General features: G+C 43.6%; 1 pseudogene; it reads right to left on the bottom strand.

The window, feature by feature from the left end:
- Positions 1 to 16,493: 16,493 nt before the first annotated feature.
- On the bottom strand, positions 16,494 to 17,497 carry LOC144370198 (glycerol-3-phosphate dehydrogenase 1-like protein pseudogene; annotated as a pseudogene).
- Between the last annotated feature and the right edge of the window lie 1,250 nt (positions 17,498 to 18,747).

The raw sequence follows: 18,747 nt of genomic DNA, 5'->3' as shown, positions 1-18,747 counted from the left end.
TACTGATCCAGAGAACCAGCCTCAAGAACAGGCTACTGGCATCATTCTGCAAGACTGTGCCACTGACATGTTTCATCAGAACTGTGCCCCTGAGGTGCTTCTGGCTGCAGACATCCTAGCTTCCCAGGAGAGATTGTCCAGCTCCATAAGCATGACCAGTAGCATTTCATCAACTTCTCAGGGGCTGTATGGACTCTTGACAAGTTAAGACAGCAAAAATGCAAGATCCCTGAACTCCAGGATTCATAGAAGAGTAGGAGAAATATGATTAGAGCAACTGCCAAGAGGGAGGACAGTGTGTGGCCCAGGTCAAAAGCACAGGAAGAAAGGATTTCAGGAGGGAAGCAATCCTGTGCAGAGGAAATGGGTTCCTCTGTCCCTCTGTCATGAAGGAAGAAGACACTGTGGGGGACAAGTCCTCTCAGGCTATTTTAAAGAGAAAATTTGGGGACAGAATAAGAAACTTTCTACAGAATATTTTCCACAGTAAAGCCAAAGGGCAGGCATACTCCTTATGCAAACCATGACCCCATCAACTAATACCCAAATATAAGGGTTACTCACAAGCCAACTGCTTACAGACAATGGGGTGTCAGAAGCCCAGACACTCATGACCATCATTGGATTAATCATCATGAAGTTTCATCATGAACATTCTGCCTCAAAGAAAAACATAATTAAAGAGGTACTCCAGGCCCCTATGAGTAGACAATCCCATTATTCTAGGGGTTCCTCCTCCCCAGAACAAAAGAGAGTGATGGGTGCTATCATTCCTGGTCACCAGGCCAGTCCAAGGTACACAGCCATCCTCTGAACAGGTGGATCAGAAACAAGGACAACAAGAAGGCCTTGCTGCTCAAGGAGTTTACATCTCTTCCCAGCCCCTGCCAGCAGAGGACCAGGGTGGCAGGTATATTGGACCACAATGTCCACAGTCCAAGGCACTATGCTCTAAAGAAATGTTTGTTGTCTCATCAACATCAGCATGATTTTCACTCTTGTCCTACTGGGAAGAAGTTTTTCCCATAATAAAAACCATACTGAGAAAAACTCTCCTCATGTGAGCCCAACATTTGTTTGATAAAGGCTTCTTCCTAATGAGGTGACAATTGCTTAATAACATTTTTTAAAATCAGTGTTTTGCTGGGTCATAGGAAAGGTGGTCATGTCTGTTCTTCATTATTCTGGTTTGTAGAAGAGACTGGACATGCAGGGAGGTGACAGTGGCATTGAGTACCCACCCTTAGGTCAGATCCCCCTGTTATGTCTTAAGAATTCATGACTTGATCGTTACAGAAATAATACAATGCCTTTGGGACTCCTCAATATGGGGCAATTCCACAAGGACCCCGCCCTAAAGTCTAAATAAAAGAGCCTTTCCTCCATCCTGAACTTTGTGAGGCTGTAGGGATTGGAGTACAGGGTTATCTGGAACTTAGTAGCTTCCCATGTTCAGGAAAGTTGGGGAGAGAGGGGTAGTATTCAGACCCTGAGTTCAGAGGTGGCTGGAGAGTTCTGGCTGGTGGTACCTTGGTGGGAATCAGAGGACACCTGCTCTGAGAATCCCTGCCTTATGGAGCCTAACATGGAGATGAGCCTTCCAGCTCCTTTTAGCTCAGGGTGCATGCCATGGCCATGCCACCTGCTTCTGCTTCTGCCTTCCTCACTTTCCAGAGCGGTGTCCAGAATGGAGATTGTAGATTGGTGTGTGAGTGTCTGGATGGGAACTGTGAGTTGGCTACTAAGGGCTGCCACTTGCAGCTCACCATCCCTCAAAATTCCTTACAGCTGACACAAATACGCATCCACTAACCATCTGACAGTGGGGCAGAGCGGGCAGAAAATGGGATATGGAGAATTAAAATGGAGCCAAAGAAAGAGGCAGAGTAACATGGGGATACCAAGATGGTGTGGTGGATGGGAAGATATTACCAGCCACCAACCTGAGGGAGGAGACATTATGGACTCACCCTGGCCACACCCAGACTAAAAACCTAGAGAAGCCTCTTGAGCAATGACACAGCTTAGAGAGGAAGCAAACCTTCTTATAGGGCAGATTCATTTTCTGACATTATATTGAATAGGGCCTCATGGCTTTGCCTTTTTAATTATAGAAGGGATGAGTTAGCAATTGGAGTAGCTAGGACTAGGGAACTCTAGCTGTGATTTCCAGTTTGGAAATATACTTTACACATACACATGGCCCTAGCACCACTTCTGCAGTGGAAAGGCAGAGACCTAAAAAGGTCAAAGAAGTAGCCTGGGGTCACAAAGCAAGATTCCCTGGGCTTCGAGAACTTACCATCCCCAGACTAGAGAATAGGAGGTGGTTCAGTTAGAACTTATCATGTGAGGGCAGTGACTTGTCCAAAAGGGAGGGGTAAGCTGGGTAGGGGGAAACCAGCAGACTTCCCTGACTGCACTTGTCTTCCAATATAAGCTGCTTCTTCCCAGGACCTGTCCAAATGGGAAAGCAGGCAGGCCCCACAGGAGGAGAGAAAAAGCCATGTCTACTGAGTGTTTGATGCTGTGGCCCATCTGGGGAAGCAGCACTGCTCCAGGCCCTCTGCCATTTTTGTTCCCTGGTGGAGAGGTCTATACCACAAAGTGCCACCAAGGCATATGGCACAGGCATAGTCCTGTTCTAATGCCTGAAAGTACCCCACATGTAAAGCCAGGCAGTCCCTCCCAGTGTGAGAACAGGCCCTACAAGCCAACCCTGAGCCAGGTCCTGTGCCTTTTATGATCAGAGAAGACCCCAGAGTGGGCCTAGAATCAAGAAAAGACTTAGGCACAGAATGAGCTAGAACAGAGTCAGGTCCTTGAATCTGGCTCTGCTAGGCTCTCTCAAAGCACAGAGACAGGTTCTCAGTGCAGAGAAGCTGGATGTGGATCCCAGGGATCCTGAGGGGATAATGCCACAGACAGTGATACTGATGGACAGCCAGAAGCCTGAGAGAGGAAGTCCTGTTGCTCTCTGCTTCTGCCAGCTTTGTCATCTATGAGGGGAAGTAATTCCAACAATCAAGAGACATCCCAGGGACCCCCAAACATACATGTCACAGAATCCTACATACACATAGACCTTCACAGGCCCAACTTAAAGATAGCCACAGAGACCACCACAGAACCTCCAACATAGCAGTCACAGAAACACAAGGACCTCCCTCAGATAATAGCATGAACTTCAGGGTCCTTACACAGAGATCTCACAGAACCCCTCACACAGACCTCCCAGAGGAACCTCTGGCAGAGATTTGTACCAAGAGAGACCTCAGAGACCTAACACAGAGTCTCCCACAACAAACTTTCACTGCCACATGGTCCTCATGCAGTGATCTCTCACAGAGACCTCCCAGAGTTCTAGACCTTGGGGAAACATCTCCACAGAGATGTCCTATAGATTTCCTTAGATAGAACCAAGAGATAGCACAGAGACATCTCAAACATACACATTGACCTCATGGAGGATTGTCATACAGAGACTCCTACAGAATTATTTCTCTTTTAATTCACAATTTAAATTCCCACTGGGACTCATAACTCCCACAGAGACTGAACAGAGACCTTTCACAGGAATTTTCTACAGAAAACCCCACATCATTCTTCTTTCATGTGAAACCCCTTAGCCAACTGGAAGCACAAGGAGGACACCAACCAGACCCCTGAGACACTGTCAACATGTCCTCCCAAATGACATTCTCTGCTTTGGAAAATCCTCAGGATCTTCTGTTCCTTTGTAATGTCATTGCCTCTGAACAGAAGAACTGCAGATTCCAAGTGCAGACTTGAAAAATTCCTTCCTGTACAGGTTTTCACTAGTCTCAACTTTGACCCATAGTTTAGAGAATCACAAATTTTAAACATGAATAAAATGCAGCCAACATCCAGTTAGAGAAATCATCTTATTTGTCCAGTATTAGTTATTATCTTCTCAAATGTATAAATGTCACTTTATCTCATTAGAGTCAAGAACTGAATTCTGGATTGTTGACTAGTTTAGAAACATGATAAGCACTTATAGCAAATGGACAATAGGAATGATATGAACCAGCAAAGAAGCATCTGGACTCACATCTACTTCCCAGAAGCTGAGCAACCACACATTATCCTAGGCATCCACATAAACACAAGGTGTGCAGAAAAGATGGAGTGGAATTCATGGAGTTACAAATGTAAAATGAGAAAGTAGAAAACAAAAGGAAAGAAGTTTCCACTAAGAGAAGTGAGCAGTCTCTCCCTTCCACCTCCTTCCTGCCCCACCCCTGCACACATACAAATATACCACAAGTTGAGGAATTGCTACACACTAGGCACTATAGTTAAAGTGGATTAAATTGTGAATTAAAAGAGAAATAATATTCTGCTATTATAAATTATATAGTGCAGCACAGAAAACACAAAATTACCCCAAATCCCTCAACCATCCAGCTGCAACTACAATGAGGGACCATAATCACTGGCTTTAACAAGGGAACTGACAGACCCTCTCTGTGATGAGACTTTGCCTTCTGCCCTCATCCCTCAGAATTGTGTTCCATAGGTGCAGGTGTGGAACACATCACAGTCATCTGGGGAGATAGAGGGAATGGCTCAGTTTCCTACATCTGGAAACAGATTATAATGTCAGAAACACAAGTTGGAGAGACAGACCACATGGACGCTCTGCAATACCCTCCTCATCAATAAGCCCACATCCTTCCCTACCCTCCCCCTTCTTTCCTCCCTTTATTGTTTACAGAGCCACCAAAATCCAAGCAGAGAAAGTCAAGTGATCCATTCCTTCTTCAAAATCCTCCTGTGCAACTCACCTGGTTAGAACCACCTCAGGTTCTCACCCAGTACCTCAAAGTCTTGCAAGATATGGTCCCTGGGAGCCTCTGTGGCCTCACTCTCACCATGACCCTCCCCGATGGCACTCAACCTATACTGGGTTTTTTCCAGAACCATTCTGGATGCTCTTCCTTCCCAGAAACCCTGTTTGAGTTCCCTGTGCTTGGAATGCCCACTCCCCAGTGCTACAGGGATCCTTCCCTTCTGAATGGGCTTATCCTTGAGAGCCCATCTCAAAGGTCTTCCATGTTCCCCAGGAGAGCTGGGTCTGTTCTTCTTAGTCCATGTCCCTTCCTGGCCCACTGCTATCCACAGCATTTATTTATTTACTCAGGTCACACCCCTTCCCCTAAGTACAAGGTCATGGAAAGCTGTGTGCCAGAATCAGGCACTTGGAATATGTCTCTAAATAATGCATGAGCGCATAAATGGATTCCATGGGAAGTGGGAACTTAGGGCCAGAGGTGACCTGGATTTTTCCTTAGAAAACAGTTAGAGACACTCTAAGAGGTGATTTCCCTGAGCCCAGAAAACTCCTCTCAGAATGGGCTTGTGCTGGTCTCTGGTGGCAGGAGGATAATCCGATGTTTCCAGCAGTAGATTTGAGGGGCTGCTGTGCAGAGGCTGCTGAACTTGTGGCATCCTATATTACTCCAGTGAGAAGCTACAGAGTGTTGGTGGAGAGGCCTGGAGAGCTGAAGAAACTGTGCGTCTCTTTTTCATCAAGATTACCGGGGCCTGATCCTAGTGTCCTGGCAGAGCCCAGCTTTAATGACTGAGACCCACTGCCTCTCAGCCATTCTCTGTATCCATATTCTGGGCCCTTGGAGGCTGTGGTGACCATTCTTACTTTCTGTGTTCACTAAGCCCAAGATCCCAGCTACTCCCATGAGGTCCTGGTCATCCATGTGCAGGCTACTCAGGGTGGCTGAGACCAGGTGCAGAGGACCTGTAGGTGATGGGAGCCAAAGCTCAGAGGTCAGAGTAAATTGGTGGAATCAGTCCCTGGTACAAGGCTTTAATGCATCCTAAGAGCCACATCCAGACAGGCCATGCCCTAGGCCACTACCCATCCCTAGGCCACTCCTACTCTGACCTGCTCCAGTCAGGGGACAAAGGAATGGTGATGACCTGAATTCGTCTGTGCCCTGAGTCCTCTGGCTCTGAGCCCAGCTCTGTCATAGCACATAATCTACTGGGGGTTCAGTATGTTCTAACGATACTGTTCTCTCCTCAGGGGCCCTAAAGTCAAAAGTCAGCCCCTGCTCATCAACACAAGGACACCATGAGGGTATGGCAGACCCCCTCTGTGGGAACAGTTGGGCATGGTTTCCTTAGTTTCATTCTAGTTCACCTTAGAGAGTTCTTGGTTTCTACAGGAGTTTTTGATACACTTCTGCATCTTCAAATAAAATCTATCCTATTCCTTATTGTCATTTCACTTTATTTCCATTCCATTTTTACAGTTCTAGAAACCTAGTATCTTCAGAGATGTACCCTCAATAACACGACCATTATTCTACCATTTTTTCCCTCTAGAGAATGGTGGTATGTTCCAGCTACTGTTTTCCTATTATTTACTCACCCAGACTCTGTCTTTGTGTCCTGATCCAGGGGCAGTGAGGACCTGAGCATGTGACCATGAGGCACAAGTGTCCAGTTGACCTAGAGCCACCACTGAGAGCCTCAGGCCTCATGAGCAGAGGCCTGTGCCAGAAGATTTTCCCTGGAGTGTGCATCAGGGTGCCTCAAATAGGTTACCAGAATATGCTGAAGTTAAGTAACTACCACCAGTAACTTGAGTTCCATTGAGCTTATTTCCTATCTCCTTCCATGTAAAGGAGTATTTTAAGGAAAGAACTTCAGAGTTTTAGCTGCAGCAGGTTCTGGCCTTCCCAGCAAAGACATAATTTCAAAGAAAGGTCATGAGCAATGGAGATTAGCTATGATTCATGACCAGGACAGGTGCTTTAAAATGTCAGCAAACCTGCTCTACTGGAACCGAGCACAACTATCACATGATGGGAAGTTTATTTTGCAGATGATTCTTTTGGATTTTAGCAACCCAAACTATGAGCACAGTTTAACATGTATAAGAATCATAAACTTGCAAAGGTGAGCACAGTGTTTCATTTAGTATCAGAAACAAATACTGTAACTATTCCTATTTAGTTCCTCACTGTCATTTCCACCATGAAGGAAAGTAATTTCCATGCAATTAGGCCAAGAATAATTAGATTGAGATAATCAATCAAGAACTAACTTGAATGAAAAAAAATCTGAACCAAATGAAGACTTAACTAGAAGCTTTTAAAATGTTCTATGAAACATGATGTTATCTGTTTTAGTCAGCTTTTTTGCTGCTGTGCCTAAAGAAACTGATCAGAACTGTAAAGGAGAAAAAGTTTATTTGTGGGTTCACAGTTTCTGAAGTCTCAGTCTATAGAAGTCTGGCTCCATTCCCTGGGGCTCGAGGTGATGCAGAATATCATGGCAGAAGAGTGTGACAGAGGAAAGCAGCTCACATGGTGATCAGAAAGCAGAGAGTCCACTTTCCAGTATACCATATAACCACACCCCAATAAATCACTCACTCCTGCCACACCCTACCACTTCAGTTAACACTCAGTTAATTACTGACTGGGTTAATAATCTCACAACTCAATCATCTCTTCTGAATGTTCTTGCACTGTCTCTCACATGAGCTTTTGGGGGATATCTCACATCCGAACTATAACATTTTCCTATTGCCATTTCTTTTCCAATTGCCTTCTCCTGTCCCATCCCCATCAGGAACATAACCCATAGCCTTCTCCAGTCCCATCACCATCTCCTGTCTCATCACCTTTCTCTGTTCCATTGCCATCTCCTGTCCCATCAATCTCAGGCCATGTTCTGTCCACCTGTCCCATCTCATCCCTCTCCTGGTAGCAGATGGCTGCCAGAGTTTCATGTTCTCCAATTATTCACACAGTGAATACCAGAGAGATCATGTTTCCCACCCACCAGAGGACACATTCTATGAAAACCATGCACACTTTCAGGAAGAGACTGAAGGTACCTCTTTCATTAACTCTGTTGTCCAGAAACTGCAGGAGATACTGATAAGCAATAGAACAGAACTGAAAATTTGTATGTTGAAAACAAAAAGATGTTAGATGACTCCTTTTATTCTCTGTGGAACACAGTAAAGTCACTGGTCAATGAGCAGGACACCACCTCCCCACAACCCTTGTGGAAAACAAAAGGAAAAACACAGCAGCTTTCTTTTTCTCAGCAGCTTTTTTACCCCAAGTTTTGGGAAACAACTTACAGCACAAATGTTGTCAGCTTTTCTGGGGACCTTCTAAACAGCAAAGCTCTGATGCCTACTATAGGGATCCCCACTAAGCATTTTTCCATTTTATTCAGTAGACTCTCTAATTCCATATCAGTACAAGTTCAAACTAAGGAACCTGCATGGCAATTTTTTGTCTCAGCCCTTGCTCCACCATGTAGTCCAACCTCAGACTTTGACTCCAACCTATCTTTATCCTTGGCCCCACCAGTGGCTTAGATTCAGAACAAGGGCCATCTAACAATTAGTGCTCTATCTGATGTGTGAGGGGCAAAAATTTGCATCCAAAGATGTAAGCTCTTTGTTTCTTTTGCTGAGAAGAAACTTTTTAGTTTGAATCCATCCCATTTATTGATTCTTGGTTTTAATTCTTGTGCTGTAGGAGTCTTATTAAGAAAATTGGGGCCAAATACCACATGATAAAGATTAGGGCCTACTTTTTCTTCTATTACATGCAAAGTCTCCTGGATTAATTCCTAGGTCCTCAATCCACTTTGAGTTGAGTTTTGTGCATGGTGAGAGATAGGGGTTTAATTTCATTTTATTGCATATGGATTTCCATATGAAAGGTCTTGTTCACCATGTGACAGGCCAACACGTGACAGGCCACCACATTCTGGGCTGACTAAACCATGCTTGTGCCAGCTCTTAGAGCTGAGGCCACTGATCTTGCTGGAAGGACAGCTGCATGGGGTCCCTTCTCATTTTGGCCTCATGGTTCAGAGCAATCACCCAGGCTGCCTGTCACTGGTCCCACAAGCTGTTCAGCCTCAGGATAGAAGAAAGCAGTGCACACATAGGACTTTGGGCACTGCTCCTTTTTGGACTCTGCTCACTACTGCAGTGGGGATCAGGCCCTTGCCAGTGCCTACTGCTGTCAGGTACATGCCAACCATGACCAGAGCCTTGACGAAGAGCCACATCAACAAGAACCACTGGACCTCACCATGCCACCAGTCCAGCTGATTATGCTGGCAAATATCCTGCCCGCCTCACCCCAGCTTCCTGGAGCAGCCCTCATGCCAGGACACAGAGTCTACTGGCTGTGAGCACAGGACATCCACTGGTGGCCTGCCAGAAGATGCATAAGTGTGTCAGCCCCAAGCCCCAAGAGGCGTGAAGCCTGGAAGCCTGAGGCCAGGCAGGGTGAACAAGGAACGAATAACTGGCTAGAGCCAGGTGGCCAGAGCTTGGCACATCTGGCAAAAGGGAACATAGGAACATATCCAGCAGCCAGAGGGCCTGATTAGCATGACTCTCTTCATTGTTTTACAAATTGAATTTTCTAAAATATCATTGTTATTAATCATTCATTACAGAGAGTCAATGAAAGCACCATCAAACTAACAACATTCTTTACAGAACTATGAAACAAAAATCCTCAAATGGAAGAACAAAAGACCCTGACTAGCAAAAATAATCCTGAATAAACATAGCAATGCTGGAAACTTCACAATACTCAACTTCAAAATATCCTGCAGAGCTATAGTAACAAAAAAACAGCATGGTCCTAGCATAAAAGCAGTCATGTAGAACAATGGAATGGAATAGATGGCACAGAAAGAAACCCACACAACCACAGCCATTTGATTTTTGACAAAGTTGACAAAACCAGGTGCTGGAGAAAAGACAGCCCCTTTAACAAACAATGCTGGGAAAACTAAATACCCATATGTAGAAGATTGGAACTAGATCCCTATTTCTCACTTCTGTCAACTCAAAATGAATCAAAAACCTTAATAAATACCTGAAACTTTGAAAAGACTAGAAGAAAACCCAGGGGAAACACTTTCAGACAGTGGAATAGGCAAGGACTTCCTGAATAGAACTCCAGCCTTCTCTCAGGAAATAATACAAGAATCAACAAATGAGACTGCATCAGTCTAATAAAGAGAAAAGGTATATTCTGGCTCACAGTTTTGGAATTCATGCTTGATCACACCTATTGTTTTTAGGTGTCTGATGGCATGCAACTGATCATGGAAAGACAGTTGTCCAAGCAAAACAACTAGCCTCAAAGCCAGGAAGAAAAAGAGAGGCAGAGAATGGGGTCTTAAAATCCTCTCTAAGAGGACACCCCTGGTAAACTAAAGACTTCCCACTAGGCCCTAATCTCCTACAGAATACATCAGACCCCAAAAGCACCACCCTGGAAACCAAGCCTTTACTTTATGGACCTTTGTAGGACATTCCAGATCCCAACTCTAATATATCCAATCTATAATTCTACCTCCATAGTGTACAATTATAGCACACTTCTTTGGGATAATGCTGTTGCTGAGTTTATAAAAACCCTCTGCTTTGCAATGTTTGGGGGTCTGAAAAAATGTAAAATATCCAGAATAAATCTGGATATGTGAACTGTGTGTCAACCTACTTTGCTTGTTTGGTTTTGGTCTCTTTTATGCTGTCCCATTTTCATATAAGCTTCAATTCCTATATCTTTATCTGGCAACATTAACTTCAATATTTAAATGAGCACTTCCATTTGTTTTTATCAGAATCATTGTGAGTATTGTAGAAAAAAACTGACACTGAAAATTTAGGGAAAGAATGTCTTTCTTTTAAAATAATTTCCTTTAGAAGTATTTCAAGAATTAAAATTGTCATAGTCTCCATCTTATTTCCTAGGCTAGATATGGTACATAATATTACACAGTGAATACTTAAATCAACTTTATAATATATCTAGAAATTCACATTTCTAAACTCATAGCTCACCCAAAAATCCAAAATGTCAAACACATTTTTTCTGCATTATTCAGCTTTCTGTTGATGTGATAAAATACTTGAGAAAAACTTAGAGGAGAAAAGATTTGGGCTAATGACTTCAGAGGTTTTCATCTATAGTCACATGGCTCCATTGGTTCTGGGCCTCTGGTGAGGCAAAACATCATGGTCAGAGGGTATGGCAGAATAAAGTTGTTCACCTCATGGCCAGGAGAAAGGAGTGACAGAGAAGCACCAGGGACAAAATAAAACTTCAAAGGCACACCCCCAAGTGACCCAACTCCAAGGGGGCCACAACCTCCTAAAGTCTCCACCACCTCCCAACAGTGCCATCAACAGGGGACAAAGTAACTAACACATGAGACTTTGAGAGACATTCCAGCTGCAAACTATAACATTTTCCTAAAAAGAAATGCTAAAAGTAAGTGGTAGCTCTCACACGAGTCCTTTAAAATTGCATGCCAATTTCACATCTTAAAATCTGGTCCTGATTTAGCAAACTGCATGTCCCTAGGTTCCAAAGTGAACCCCACACCTTGCAAAATATCAAGAAGTGCATTAAAATTAAGTTGACATAATTGTACAAATTGGTTTGAAATATTAAACTCTTGGCACTTTTTCTTCTGACTAAGATTATTTTTTTAAAAAGTTAATTGTCACTAGGTACAGTGGCACTCACCTTTAATGCCAGCAGCTTGGGAGGCTGAGACACTAGAGTTACAAGTTCAAAGAAAGTCTCAGCAACTTGTGAGGTCCTGAGGATCTTAGTGAGAATCTGTCTGAAAAATAAATAAATGAAAAGAGCTGCAGATTTGGCTCAGTGGTTAAGATCCCTAGATTCAATTTCTAGTATCAAAAAAAAATATTTATCAATTAATGGGTACCCAAATAGATAAAGTAATGTTTTTTTTTTACTATAGAGCATAATGAGGGGACTATACTTCAAAATAGTCTATCATTTATTTTATAAAATAGCCCAAACCTCAAATTCTGGGGAGACCTCACATACCAGCAAGTAGAGGCTGGGGGCCTCTCTTTCATTGAACCTCATATCCAGAAACTGCTAGAGATGCTAATCACCCAAAGAGCAGAATTAAAAATGAGGATGAAAATGCTAAGAATGAGTTCTCTTTCAAACCAATGACCCCAGACCACTACCTGGATTCTCTGGGGAAAATGTTGAAGTCACTGGGAGGCAAGAGACATACCAGTGCACACTCGTTCTGGAGCACAAAAGGGAAACCAGAATACCTACAGTATTTCTCTTACCACAAGGCCTTGGGGGACCCTTTAGAGCATACAGCCAGCTGTTCTGGAGCCTTCCCTCTCTGCAAAGTGAGTCCTCAGTGGCTACTGCCTAGGTCTCTAAGAGGTCCTTCTCAGCACAATCTAAAGCTGTTATATTAACAAAATCTCTGACTGTTCCCCAGTTCAATCTCAGGCTGAAGAATCTCATAACTTTCCCAGAACCAGCCCTTGGTCAACTATGTGGTCCAATTGCAATTTTTAACACAAACACTACCCTCTTCTGTGGCTCAGGTCCAGAACCACACACATCTCACATCCTCACTCCCAAACCTACCACCTTCTTCTCCACGCCAGAAGAGGACCCAGAAAACAATTTTCCCTATATCCCAGGAGGAAGTATGGCCTCTCATCTCAACTGAAAATCAGCACATGGAATGGCCCTTGCAGAAGAAACAGAAACAGACAAAGGTTTTACTCTCTTCATTCCAAAAATCTCAGGGAGCCAACAGCCAATCCACTTTAACCATATCAGAGCAGTTGCCCCTCCCTGATCTCCAAGTCAGCCTCATTCCCTCCTGGGGATTCTAACAGCACTGAGCTCCCTAGAGGCCTAGCAATGAACAGTTTGCTTTAAAGAAACATTCTCATCCATCACTGCACATGTATCTGTCACATGTCACCTCAATGATCTGTGTGTCCAATTTCCATGGCAGAAATCCAAAATTTTATCCAGAAGAAGTAATCCATGGGGTTCAATCCATTACAAAGATATTCACATTACAGATTTTATGATCCTCTGTATTTTATTTTAATAAGATTTGCCTACTGTTGGGCTGGGGTTGCGGCTCAGCAGTAGAGCACTCACCTAGCATGTGCAAGGCCCTGGGTTTAATCTCAGTACCACATAAGAATAAATAAATAAAAATTAATGTATTAAAAAAACCTTTTTAAAAATTTACCTACTGTAAGTCTCATAAACATTTCAGCATTTTAAACATATTTTTTAGTTATAGATGCACACAATACCTTTATTTTATTTGTTTTTATTTTTATGTGGTGCTAGGGACCAAACCCAGTGCCTCAAGCATGCTAGGCAAGCACATTGCACTTTACCACTGAGCCACAACCCCAGCCCAATTTTTCAGCATTTTTTATACATACCAAGAAATAGATAATCAGTGATGAATCCTATGAAAACTACCGCATTCATAATAGCTTCAAAAAATAAAATAAAATACTGGGGAATAAACTTAACAAAAGAGGTGAAAGACCTCTACAATGAAAACTACAGAACACTAAAGAAAGAAATTGAAAGATCTTTTTTTTTGGAGGGGTTAAATGTTTATTAAACCAAGATTTAAATCATACATCCACCTACCGTCTATAAACAAATACAGTCCATGTGTAAGTAAATGGGCAGCAGATGAGAACCAGTGGGAATACTCAAGTTCCCTTTACACACTAGCACCTCCCCCAGAACACCCTCCGCAGGCCAACCCCACAGGTAAGGGTGAGAGGAAAGGAGCAGAGAGGGAGCTCCACTCCATCCTGAGGGTGGGGGTCAAGACAGGCATCTGTTCCACACCAGGCAGGGTGGACCACAGCAAGGCCACAGGGTAGTTTTTACATTCAAATATTGGCTGAAATAGTAGAAATGAACTTTCCTCATCTCGGTGCCTCCCTTCCTATCACCATCATTAGTAAGAAGTGTGAATTAAAATAAAGGATGGACCACAGGTGGTTACAAAAATAGATGACTTGTAGAGTAATAAATATCTATAAGTAGCAGAGCATAAACTTATATAAAATTTACCTTTTCCCATAATGTGTAGATTATCATGAGTATGTTCAAGAGGTATGGTCAGCAGAATTCAGAGCGGTAAGGAGGGATTTTTTTTTTTTTTTTGGTACCAGGGAGTATATCCAGAGGCACTTAACCACTGAGCCACATCCCCAGCCCTTTTTATACATTTTATTTAGAGACAGGGTCTTGCTAAGTTGCTTAGGGCCTTGCTAAGTGCTGAGGCTGGCTTTGAACTCATGACTCTCCTGCCTCAGCCTCCCAAGGTGCAGGGATGATAGGCATGTGCCAAAATGCCCAGCTCCAGTAAGAGGGGATTTAGAAAGAAAAAAAACATTCAGGTTCAAAACCCAGAGGAGGCCGAATGCAGATGGGAAAACACAAAATCCCAAATCTTCCCAGCACATGATCCTACTTAGTAGACACCACAATTAGCTTACAGCCCTTTTTATATCTTAAAAAGTAACTCTTTGTTACCTATGTACAAACTTTAAAAAAAGATTTATCAGGAGACCCCAAAATTGATTTAACAGTGGCATTAAAACTGCTGAAACCTGTAGCATTGTGTGCGCTTCCATGTACTTCTGTGTATGAGGCTGAAAAAGGCCCCAGAAGTGTTTTAGATAGCTTTTAGAATTCCCACAGAAATCAATTCTACAATCATTTCAGTTATAGAAGAACAAAAGAAATAAGGGAATAATAACCCCTCAAACTAGGGTTGGGGTTGGGTTAGGTGGAGCAAAAAAAAAATCTCACAGAGTAACTAAAAATTCATGAATATATAAATGACATTCATAGGTTCTTTTAATACTTATGGAATGCTATATAAGGTAACTGTGGAATGGTATTCTGAAACCAATCTCATTTTTAGGGGTACAGTCATTCCATTCTAATTCTAAAATTAAAAGCACTTATCCCACCTGATGTGCATTTCAGCGAGGCTGACAAGTAGACTTGGTTGTACTTGACAGTGTCACCTTAAAGCTCCATAAAAGATTCATGGCTGACCTGAACTGCAAAAGTTCAGAACTCACAATTCCACAGGTAGCTAGCTATTCATGCTCATTGCTTGCAGAGAGCAAAGGATCCACTCGAGCTGTCCTAAAGTCACCTCAGCCTATAACAGTGTTCCCTGGAAACTTTGGCTAGTTTCCTTAAAGCATCTCCCTAAGCTTAACGTGTTTGGGACTCACCGGGATAAGCAAACGGCTTCCCTTGACACTAACATACATTCTACACCTTCAAGAGGGATGGACGTATGCTGCTTCCCTCAGGTCTCCTGTACTCCTGGAACAACCCCTGGAGTCCAGGATGCTTGCTTCCTGTGGAACACAATGTTGTGACAGGCCAGGATGAAATAAATTTTTGAAAGTAGTGGTTCTCAAATTAGAGTGAGCATCAGAAACACACAGAGGTGTACTGAAGCAGAGACAGCACGCAGGGGTCCAGGGCAGGGCCTGGGAAACTGGATTCCAAAGAGTGAAGCAGATACTACCCGACCGTGGACCACACCTGGTGTGGCAATAATCAAGACCTTGACCCACACACATCTCAGTGTCAGGATGTCCTCCTGTGACCTCAGGAAAGGTTGTATGGGACACTTGCCACAACCAAGTAGCTGGAGGCCAGAAAAGCCTAGTAGTATCTTAAAAGGTCCCACATATTGGCAGGTAGAGAGTGCCGCACTCCATTCCTGGCTCTGTTCCCACACACCCAGATGACCAGGTATAGCAACTGCATCTTACAAGAGGAATAATAGCAGCACCCTCTCAGAGGATCTGGGGGACTTAAGAAATGTTTGCATAAAAGCACCACCTAGCACAGAGTAGGTAGTGTCTGTTAATCAGAAGAACGTCAGTCACGGCAGGAAAATCTGGTGAATTTTCTGTCTTCTCCCACTGCAAAATCTTTACAAAAGCACATTCTGGCAGCTAATGAAGAGAAAGAAGGCTAAAAATTCAGAAAACTGCAGCAAGAGGGAAAGTATATAAGTGGATTATCTAATTGTAAAAAAAAAAAACCCACCAACCCACAATCAAAGTAAGTTAATTATGCTGTTTGAGATAGTGTTTAAATGTTAAATATGGTGATCTTTGAACACATTCCCTTCCTCATCCTACTAACCATTTTAATGCTGGTTAAATTTATCATCAAAAGAAGGAGAAAAAAAAAATAATTCATCCACTCAAATACATATGAAGTACATCTAAAAAATTTAGCTGAGATAGTCCCAATCTTATAGAGTACCACAGTGGGGAAATTTCAAATGTGATCTTCAAAAAGGATGTATAATATTGATTAGTAGAAACACCCACACAATGAGAAATGAACACACATGCCCACATGTGTGTTTAGTTGCTGCCCTGTACAGTTGAGCCAAGGAACTGCCTCTCGTAATTCAAAAACCAACCTGTAACAATTCATACATCTCCGTGTTGGGAGCACAATTGGGCAAATCTCTTGTTGCCAAGTGTTGGTTTTCACAAGAACCCAAAAGACTGAAGGGAGAGGCAGGACTTTCTCCAGCCCCTTATGTGATTCCTGTTAGATGTGCTCTGGATGGCTCTGGAGACAGGACAGCATCTCTGAGATAGGTCAGCCTTCGTAGCAGATCTGATACACAGCAGTAAACAATGGAAACTTATCCATGAGTCCCTTCTGTATGAGGATGCGGTATACTTCAGAAGAAGTCTGAGGTCCTTGGAGCTTCTCTGCCCATTCAGCATCTCCTTCTCCAATTCTTCAATGGTCTTCCCGGTTCTGGCGAATGCCTCTGCCACCCTGCGGTTCCGCCCTCCGTAGCAGGTGGTTATCAGGTCGGCCACCCCGCAGCTCTCCAGGAAGGTGGCTGAGGACACCTGGCCCTTGAAGAAGATCCTGGCGAAAGCGATCATTTGTATGAGGCCGAGGCGGATGACGGTGGCTTTGGTGTTGTCTCCACAGAGGAGGCCATGGCAGAACCCAGCTCCCATGGCCACAATGTTCTTAAGAGCACCACAAAGTTCAACCGTGTCTGCATCATCAACCACAGTTATTCGGAAATTGGGGGTTTGCAAAAGTTCTTTGAAGAGAAGGCCATTCTCCATGATTTTGCTGCCAATGGTGGTCTCACAGAACTTCTCCGCAGCCACCTCGCTGGCAATGTTGGCGTCCATCAGCACACTGATGTCAATGCCCATCTTCTCCCGGATGATGTCAGAAATGAGTTTCAGTCCCTCGGGGCCCTCGTCTATGCCCTTGATGAGGGTGATCCCCAGTGCTTTCTTGGGTACTCTGCCAGTGATCTCATCGAAGATCCTGTGAATGAACTGGTGGGGGATGACAAACACCAGCAGGTCTGCATCCTGCACAGCCTCACTGAGATTGGAGACTGTGACCACATTTTCTGGCAGCTTGTGTCCAGGGAGATATTTGACATTTTTGTGGTCATTATTTATGATGTCTGTCAGTTTTCTCCCATTCACTGTTTCCTCAAAGACCCACATCTTGACTGTGGAGGCAAACTTCTGTAGTTTCTTGACATTATTACCAATTATGTTTGCAATAGCTGAACCCCTTAATGGGCAGAGCTTGCCCCGCCAGAGACCCGAATAGCAAGCTCTCTGTGCTTGGGTTTGCCCAACATCAAAACTACACTAATTCTTGGGCCTCCTTCAATTCCTCGACCCAGGCGATCAGTAGGGAGAATTGAGAACGACCTCAGAATATTGCGCAAAAAATCAGGGCGTGGTGAGCAGGTGGTTTCTGTGCGCTCGCCTCGCGGATACCTAGGCGCGGACAGGTGCCCATGGACGAGCGGTGCCCTCGGTCTGCGTTGCTCCCACGGGCACCAGGAGCCAGAGATTTCCAGGCTAGGACCTCGATGCGGCCTCCCCTGGCGTGCAGTGCCCAGCCTGGCCCCGAGGTCACCCACCCCGCCTCCCTGCATGCGGTGCCCAGTGCCTGAAATTGAAAGATCTTTGAAGATGGAAAGATCTCCGATGCTCTTGGATAGGCAAAATTAATATTGAGGGGGCTGGGGATGTGGCTCAAGTGGTAGCGCGCTCACCTGGCATGCCTGCGGCCCGGGTTCGATCCTCAGCACCACATACCGACAAAGATGTTGTGTCCGCCGAGAATTGAAAAATAAATGTTAAAAATTCTCTCTCTCTCTCTCTCTCTCTCTCTCTCTCTCTCTCTCTCTCTCTCTCTCTCCTCTCTCACTCTCTCTTTAAAAAAAATTAATATTGAGAAAATGGCCATAACTACCCAAAACGCTATACAGATTCAATGTGATTCCAATTAAAAGCCCAGCATCATTCCTTATAGAAATAGAAATAGCAAGCATGAAATTTATTTGGAAAAATAAGAGACCCAGAATAGCCAAAGTAAAATGTTGGTGAGGATGTGAGGTAAAAAGCAGGAGGCATTACAGTAGCAGACCTTAACCTATACTACAAAGCTATAGTAACAAAAACAGCTTAGTATTTGTACCAAAATAGACATATAGACCACTGTTAAAGAATAGAAGACATAGAGACAAACTCACACAAATACAGTTATCTCATACTAGACAAAAGCACCAAAAACATACATTGGAGAAAATATAGCCTCTTCAACTAACAGTGCTGAGAGAACTGGAAAAATTAGGCCCAAATCTTCATAATGTCACTTTAGGCCCCAACTTTCTTAACAAGACTCCTAAAGCACAAGAAATAAAATCAAGAATTAATAAATGGGATAGACTCACACTAAAAAGCTTCTTCTCAGCAAAAGAAAAAAATCAATCAGGTGAACAGAGAGCCTACATTTTGAGAGA

This window comes from Ictidomys tridecemlineatus, chromosome 13 (assembly GCF_052094955.1).
Source record: "Ictidomys tridecemlineatus isolate mIctTri1 chromosome 13, mIctTri1.hap1, whole genome shotgun sequence".
Lineage (NCBI taxonomy): Eukaryota > Metazoa > Chordata > Mammalia > Rodentia > Sciuridae > Ictidomys > Ictidomys tridecemlineatus.
The sequence above is the reverse complement of the archived record's forward strand: the minus strand, read 5'-3'. Positions and strand labels throughout refer to the sequence as shown.